Consider the following 9550-nt stretch of genomic DNA (forward strand, 5'->3'; position numbering starts at 1 on the left):
TGGAAGTGCTTTCAGTAAAAATTGTTTGTTAAATGTGTTTTTATTATTATTGTATGGATTAATCTCATATATATTGATAGTATATACGCTATCAGCCTTGGATGAATAATAACTAGGGTTAATTTCAGAAACCTCTTTCGAGATTCATTCTAATATCACCTGGCATCCTTAAAGTTTCAAAAATCTCACTTACCTCCCTTATCAATATGATATGACTAGATGTCTCAATCAAAGGCATTGAAATGACAAAGTTACCCCCAATGTTTTATGTTTATTACTTATTGCACTTACACTTTCTCATATTTTATGTTTAATATTCCACATTATTTGTCCTTTTTATATTTTAAAATTCATAAATCAAATTGCAAAAGGATAAAAGTGGAAGGATAATATAATCTCTCTCCTCCAATGCATTTTTTAATATTACTTTTATATATAAGGGATGACAATGTTACACAAATTATCATTCAAGAGGAGCTATGTGAGATTATTGAAACTTCAACGGTGCTAGGCTATATTATGATAAATCTTAGGGGAGGTTTCTGAAATTAACCCTAATAACTATGTAAATTTTAAATTTTAAATTTAACTTTTATACATGTGTCATAATCCAAACATAATAATGTATGCACTATTAGCATACGTAAGATTTACTCTTATTGTATCGGTGCATACTGGCATGTGTGTTTTTTTTTTTGTTTGATGATGTGTAATTTAGAAATTTTGACATGTATTTATCTCTTTGTTCATTTCTTCACTTATGATAAAAAATTTCCAAAATTAATTATTTGTTTTTTGAAATACAAAATTATTTTAAAAGTATGAATTCTGAGCTTGTGCTAAAACCGTTCTCCATTATTAAGAGCTTTACACTTTAGTTTACGAAATTATATTTATCAAATGCCTTGAGAGTGCTTTTATCATTCAAAAGTAATTTTTTCATAAAAGCACCATCATAATGATCATAGTGTTACGTATAGGATTTAGCTGGGGAAAGCTAATTCCTTTCTTGTGACCTATAACTCGGTTTATCAACGGAGAAGAAAAATATAGCTATATTTGAGAGTTCTTTCAACTGGACCAGTCTTGCAAGAACTAAGAACAAACCCAACCACAAGAAAATCAAGTCAAAGCAGTTTGTTTCATCTGGGCTATTCAAACTTGTTTTCGAAGAGAAACGGAAAATTTTGAAATTTGAATTTAATATTTTGGGCTACATCAGTTTGAGCTGCTTTTTTTGTTGGGGGGGGGGGGGGGGGGGTTTCTGCCTTCATTAACAATTCTGTTTCCAGTTCAGTTGGTTCCTTGAGAATTAGGGTTTTGTTCACCCTCAAAGCTGGTAGAGATGCTTATAATTATCATGTATTATGGAAAATTTCAAGAAGCCTAGTGATATTTGTTATTATTCATAGCAATGTTCGACTAAGAAGATAATTAAAATGCTAATTTGCTTTCTTAATATTACAATTAATAGGTTATCTTAAATTAATTAGCTTTCTTAGAACATAACTAATTCATTGTTGCTAATTTTTCATATGCTTTGAAAGAAAATTTGCGAAACTGTAATCAATTTCAGAGAGTGATCCCAAATTGTGTCTCAGTCATCGTGCAAAGGTTTTACCACAGAACTAGTCTGGAAAGCAATAGAAATTTTTTTTTTTTACGAGATTTGACTGTTATTTTATGTTTCACAAGCCAATCCTATCCTTTTTATAACAACACAGCCAATCTATTGTGCGTAATATAGTTAATCTCTCATTTAAAAACACACACAAAAAAGGGGAAAGAGAAAACCTACAAGGACTATAACACCATTAGCTTTCAAGAAATGTTATGGACCTTATGGTTAAGGTTACTGCATGGTAATGCTTTTCGCTTGTGTCAACAGCAGGAATAGGTGCCCAGCGGCCCATACATATGAGACTGTGGACAAGCCAAGCTGCTCGCAAGCTCAAACACTTGATTCGAACTCAATTTAACCAAGTTCAACTTCGAGTTCAAACTATTCAATGTACATAACGAGTCGAGTCTGAGCATCAATATTTAGTAATCGAGTGCTTAATGAGTGTAATCGAGTAGTTGTATTATTTATAATATATATATATTTAAATTATAAAATGATTATTATGGATTCGTGTCTTAGTAAAAATCGAGTTCAAACTCGAATAACTCAAACTTGAAAAGACTCATAGTATTCTCAAACTCAATTGAGTCGAGTTTGAGTTTAATTATAATAGCCTCGAGTCAAGCTCGAACTTGTTGTTATGTACTCATTCGAGCTCAAAGTCGAGTTCGAGTAGCACTGATATTGATTAAGTTTGAGATCGAGTATAGTACCACTCGAGTTCAATTTAACTCGATAGCATTCCTGCATAAAATTGTAAGCCCAGTTCAATTTAAATTCTAGGTCTCCAGCTAACATTACCATGTAAACAGGCTTGACAGTTTTTGTCAGCCCGTTCATTCAACTATTTGCCAATTAGTACTGATTTTGAACCATGAAAATGTTCCAAATAAAATTGTAAATCTCATTAATTTTATTTTAAATACAATTCAAATAAAACAAATTTTTTTGAGGACTTCATTCGTCGTACCACATTGGTCAAAGACCAATTACTGATCTTGCAACTAATTGGACCGGACTCATAGTTGCGTTATTGCTTTGTAAAAAAACAACCAAAGAAACCTACCTATATCGAAGTCAAATGCAGTCCATTGAATCCTACTCCAAGATAAATAGAGGTACCAACTGTTTCAATGCTGTTAATGCCATAGCCCATATTTTAGTTCCACGATATTTTTCCACAAAATACCAAAATTATCCTTCTCAAGTCCAAATGCATTTTTGGACTTGGGAGGGGCAGTTTCATCATTTCAACATAAATTTGCTGTGAAAATAAAATATAGGCTGTGGAATCCTACTCCAAGATAAATAGAGGTACCAACTGTTTCAATGCTGTTAATGCCATAGCCCATATTTTAGTACCACAGTATTTTTCCACAAAATACCAAAATTATCCTTCTCAAGTCCAAATGCATTTTTGGACTTGGGAGGGGCAGTTTCATCATTTCAACATAAATTTGCTGTGAAAATAAAATATAGGCTGTGGCATTGTCATTTGTCCAATTGTTTGCTTTTGCCTCTGAAAAAGCATTCCATTTATTTTCGTGCTCTCGCCATACTCTTTTTTTTTTTGGGGGGGGGGGGGGGGGGGTTTAAATGGTGGCCAAATCCATATTACGTAGACACGTTTTGCTACGTTCTTTGCAGTCTCTTGCCTACACAAGTCTGAGATGCAATGCCAATTGTTGGCCCCAACAGCGTCAATGGTTGGGGCCTTATGTTACGTTCTCTACAGAGTTCTGCCACGCAACGCCAACTGTAGGCCCAAATGATGTCAGTGGTTGGGCCCTTTCCACCGTATGCACGCTATTGGAAAAAAGTAGGCTGTCCAATGCTGTAATTAACTGTTTTATCAAAATAAATAAATAAATAAAAGATGGGTAGAAAATAAGAAAAATAAAAGAATTATACCATGAAAAATAGATAGTGGAATTAGCCTCATACTCAACCATATACATTTAAATTGTTTCCTCTCTTCAATTTGTTAGTTTTCAAAATTCAATAGTTGTATGTGACTCAGATCAACATAATTAGGAACAATAACCAAATTAGCTAGTTTGTAAGGTAAAATATTGTAGTATAGAAAGTTTAGAAATAGTTGTGGCTTTCCTTTTATTTTTCTTTTTAAAATTTTTCTTATTTATGGTTTTTTTTTTAAAAGTTGTTCACTGGTGGTAAATACAAGAGTAAACTATCTCAAATATATTGGCTCTTCAACAATAAAAAGCGACACATTTTAACCTTTTGGTTCGTATTCACTGTTGGATCTGTCAAATTTTATTATTGAGGGGGCGATTTATGTCTTGAAATAGATAAAGAGCAAAAAATTGACTATTGGAATTGTTAAGGGGCTCCTTCTTTGTGAAAAAGATATATCATAAAAGCCACTTTATTTTATCAAGTGGGTGTAATCTGATTTTAAAAAAAAAAAAAAAACTGTGTGGCATGATGTGTGGGACAAAAAAATGACTTTCAAGTAACAATGGCTATCAGGATCATACATCATATGTATGTAAAAATTAATTAAGCTTTGTAAAAATTATATATAATTTATGATTGTAGGGATCGATGTAATTGTGGTCAATAATGGCATCTTAAACGTATAACAAATATTGGTTAATGGCTAGGAATAAATTATCTCTGAAAGAGAAGGATGGGGACAAGAGCACCTAATTAATTACTTGGAGATAATAGTGTGAGATTGGTTCAACTATTGGAAGAGTTGGAAACATAATAGTTCCAAGAATGGAAGAGAAAGTTAAACACACGAAGTTAATGGGAGGAGGGTTTCTTGCCAGAAATACGGTGGTTTGGATATAGGAAAAAAATTCATGGTCAGTTTTGTAGTCGTACAATGCTAATTTCTTGAATTTAACATGTCCAGACTCCAGATTAGAGAGTATAAACTCAGTTCAGTTTACATAATCATATCCGGATATTTTGTGTCTGTTGTACCTAAAAAAGGGTCATTTAAATTTTACACTAAGTTTTATAAGTGTATGGATGGCTAAATCTAGTTACTACAAAGTGTATAAAATGTAAAATTAGATTTTCTCAATGTTTATGCCACGGATGCTATGCGTTTTTTTTTGTTTGTTTTGGTAAATTACATTCGTGGTTATTACAAGCTACTCTTGCCTTTTGAATAGATACCCAATTACCAAGTAATAAACACGGAATTCAAGAATACTTCTGTCATTTATAAATAGATTACAATTTTGCGTAAACAAGAAAAAGGGGGCACTTGGTTAAAAATCTCCATGATAGAGTTTGTTTGGGCAGGAGTTTGTTTGAAATATTATTTGAAATAATTGTTATAATATTTTTTATAATATAATGTCTATCAAATAAAAAGGTAACATTGTGCTCTGAAAAATATGTTTATGATGCAAACAAATAATTTTGTGCAAATAATGCAAAGTTTTCTTAGCCCAACTTACATATCTTTATGCTGTTGCTTTTGTGGTTATTTCTCTTTAAACCTATGGTTTTGAAGACTTTGTGAAACACACCTACTTTGCATGTCTGCTGTCTGCAGAAATAGCATCACACTAAGTAGCGTAAAAAATGCAAAACTAAAATTTTTCATGTGTATAAAATACAAGATCGAAGTTCAAAATCTAAATTTTCAGGTGTATTATGCCAAAATCTAAATTTTCACAACTGCACAAAGTGCAAAATTAAAGCTCCTTCACGCGTATGCAATATACGATGCTTAATGGAGCTTTGATGATAGATCAAGTATGCTTTATATGTTCTATTTTTGTTTCAAAAATTCATTGTCTTATTTCTCGATTCTTATGAGCAGCCCTTGCCCTTTTAATAGAAAATACAATAGGTTCTTCCTAAAAAGACAACAAATTATGTTAAAAAAAAAGGAAAAATATCGCCCTCTATCTGGTTAAGCACCTCGATGACACCAATTAAATACCTATGGAGAAATATACAACTCTTTTGGCCTTACTTTTCTTGATCCCTTTGGTTTTATGATGAAAAATACCTTTATTTTTCTTCGATTGATAGAACTTAATGAACCATACTTTACTTGTCTGCTATACGAGTTTACAAAATGCAAAAAGTAAAATTTGTAAGCCTACAAAGCACAAAGTCTATGTCATGGACTAAGTTTTGCAAGTGTACAAAATGAAGAATTCAAGTTTTTAGGATTTTTGTGCATATATGTATGCTGTTTAGTGGAGCATTTATGATCGCAGGGGTAGTTTTCATTTTCTTTTGTGGAAAATTATATTAATTTGTTCCATGGTTCATTGAAGACAAACCTCCTTTATCCAATGTTTTCAGAACCGGACCGGACCGGCCGGTTCGACCGGTTGGACCGCGAACCGGCCATGTCACCGGTCCGGTCTAATGTTAAAGCCGGAAGTTCATGGAGAACCGTTGAAACCCGGACGAACCGGATGAACCGTGCGAACCGTTAAGAACCGTGAACCGGCGGTTTTTTAAATTTTTCAACAAAATATCAAGAATGGTGTAGTTAAGATTCAAACCTGGGTCTCCAAGTTTAAATATGACAATCTTACCGCTAGACTGTACTTAAGTTTGTTGAGAATTCTACTTGACTAAAAAATATATTAAAACATCAAGTTCTTCTCTTATTTTTTTTTTCAATTTTTTCTTCTTAACCATTTTTAACCCAAATATCCACAACAAGATTTTCTCAAGTCTTCACCATTATTATCAGGTTATTATCTTTAGCAGATTGTAAACAAGTTGAAAATTTCAACTTTTCTTGTTTTCCAACATTTTAGTAAGTTTAATTTTTTTCTTTTCAAGGTTTTTTTCTATATTATTATCTTTAGTTGATTTTTTGCATTTTCTTCTTTTTCCCCTCAATTTTCATATGTTTCCCTCATTTTTGTTTTATTTTTATTCGATTAATTAAGGATGAAATTTTTGCAAAAGTAGTGCACATCCGTGTAGGAATTGGGTAGGAATTACAAATAATAACATTGGGTTGGTCAAAAATATGGTAGTTGGCACATAATCGAAGCTATTGATAATTGAATTTAAAATAATTAATGGTATAGGATCATTGAATTTAATATAACATGTTAATTAGTAATGTTTAGTAGCAATTAATTTTTTATGTGTTTAACTGTATATTTGTTTTTCAAAAATTTTTAGTTTTTTTTAGTTTGAGCAATTAGATTTATATTTTTATAATAAAATTTTAACTTTTTCAGCTTAAGTTGATGAAATTGTGAAGGTGGTGTGGTTGCTTATCATGCCACTGATAAAAGTTTGCTATTCAAATAGTTTGTCTTAACTTGAACTCTTTTATGGATTTTTTTAAGGGTTGTAAAAGAATTTCAATATTTAATTTATTTATTTTTTGTGTTTTTATTTGTGATAATTGGTGCACATTTGGATTGTATCTATTTATGTTTATAATGAATTTATGAAAACTTGTGGTGAATTATGATATTTTAATTATATTTATCATTCCATGTTTTGTGTATAACTTTTAGAAAATTTATTATTATCATAACTTAAATTAAGTTATGTTAGTAAAGTTCAAGTGTAGAATGAAACCTGCTTAGTACTTAACACTTAAAAAAAAAAAAAAAAAAACCAGTGAACCTTTGAACCGGCCGGTTGGACCGGTCGGACCGGTCGAACCGCGAACCGGCCACCTCTCCGGTTCACTGACCGGTCCGAGTTTAAAAACATTGCCTTTATCAATATATATGTATTTATATATATATATATCTAAAATTATCCTTGAATTGAATAAAATAATCTTGGACTTAATGAAAAACATTTACAAACTTAAGATATACACCAGAAGGCTGTGTCAATAAGAGAGTCGTTTTCTTGTGAACTGAAAACCCTTTCTGACACAAAATTAATCACCATTAAGCAATGATACATCTAAAAAAAGATACTCTTAATTTCAATGTTTTCCCCTTTTGAGAACAACAAGAATGGAGCTAAACCAAACATAGAAATGGATGAAAAATAATAAAAGTTAACTTCAAAATTCAGATACGTAACCAAATTATAGATTCAAGAACAAGAAGCAAGAATAAAGTATTCCCACAAAAAAAAAAAAAAGAGGTAGAGAGAGAGAACTAGAAGGAAAACTATAAAACTAAGACAAATTTTAAGCAACAAAATTCTTTTTTTTTTCCTTTTCTCCTTTTTGTTTTTGTTTTTTCTTTTAGGCATAGCTAGTCAGAATGTCTACAAAATCAACATGCTTTTTCAAAAAATCAGCAGGATGGGCATTGCGTAGGCAAAGATTGCTGTATACCATACAAAAGATCAAGGACTGTTGCTCCACTAACGTATGTCACTTCATAATTTGACTAAAAAGGGTGATCAAGCATGAACTACGGAAATAGAATGGGATCAGAATGTGAAAAATGCTTCTTTATACATCACACCAGTTCATCTGTTCTATCTTTCATGGCTTAAAAGAAGCGAAATATGGAAAGTATCTGCAAGAAAAGTTGTCGAGGACTAAGGAAATCATAATTTGCAGGAAGCAATCCCTTCCCCCATCCCCCCTTTTTCTTTTTCTTTTTTTTTTGGCATAGAATAATAGTGACGTTTCCTTGGTTACCTAGTACTAAAAATATCAAAAAAGGTCAGCACCAAAATGTGCTCCATTGGAGAAAAGGTTTATTCAAGGTAGGAAGTAATAGTTGTCTCATCTGATGGCATAATCCACAAGGCATCACCACAATGATCTGCGAGATTCCGGATAAAGTAGGATATGGTCCAAGTTGTATGAATTATTAGGGTTTATCAACAAGTTTCATTGCAATGAAAGGAACAAATTTGAAGGAAAAAAGAATTCTCGAAAAGCATACAAGAACATAAAAAAACACAAAGTATGAAATGATCTGGTCAAGCTTCCAAATTTTGCATAAGTGAAATGGTTTTGTGTATATGTAGGTTCATACATCTAGTGAAGGAATTAGTTGGGTGGTACGAGAGAGTATAAGTGAAATATTTGATACACTAAAAAAGAGTTCATATGTACAACCATTCATTTTGCAATTATATGAGGATATTTTAAGGTCCAAAAAAATCCTGAAAAGTCACACAAAAATATAAAACAAAAAAAGGTATAAAATTTCCAGCCAGGCTTGCGAATTTTGCACGTCTTGTGAGATGGCGTATGTGTTCTTTTTTTCCCCCAGATTTTAAATATTCTATATAATGGCATGCTAAAAAAACCAATTATTTTATATGTAGATCACAACATTTTTGAAGAATGTTAGGAAAGTCATTCATGACTAGCAATGTGCTACATAAGTCATGTAAGAGGTGAAGTCTACATGGATTTGGGGCAGGGACGGTCATCAGTATGACCGTCCCTGCACGGTTCATGATCCAAATTGGATCTCAAAAAAATGTGCGGCTCAGATAACAAGTGGTAACTCGATTTCCGCGCCAAGTGTGGGGCCCACCACTATCTGTTGTGAAAATACAACCTGTGAAAAAAAAGTTACACGGTGAACAAAAGAAGTTACGCGCTGTTGATGAAGAGAAAATTTGTCAGGAACGGTTGCACCTGCAACCGTCCCTGCCCCGAGTCCAAGTCTACATATAATTTCATATAACCGTTATCTCAGGATTACGTTGCATTATTTCAAAGATGAATCGACAAAGTAATCACGACCAAGAATGTGTCAGATGAAGTCACGTAAATAGTGAAGTCTACATACGACTTGATATGACCATTATATCATAATTATATCACTATATTTTAAAATGAAATTAAGGAAATTATTCATCAATAGAAATGTGTGCCAAGTGAAGCCGTGCAAGGTGTCTATGTGTGGATATATATATATATATATATATGACTATATGACTACATATGACTCTTTATGTCTTAATAAGAGTAGACATTGAATTTTGCTAAGAGTTACAAGAAGATCAAGATGGTATTAG

The sequence above is a fragment of the Coffea eugenioides genome, chromosome 5 (assembly GCF_003713205.1).
Source record: "Coffea eugenioides isolate CCC68of chromosome 5, Ceug_1.0, whole genome shotgun sequence".
Taxonomy (NCBI): domain Eukaryota; kingdom Viridiplantae; phylum Streptophyta; class Magnoliopsida; order Gentianales; family Rubiaceae; genus Coffea; species Coffea eugenioides.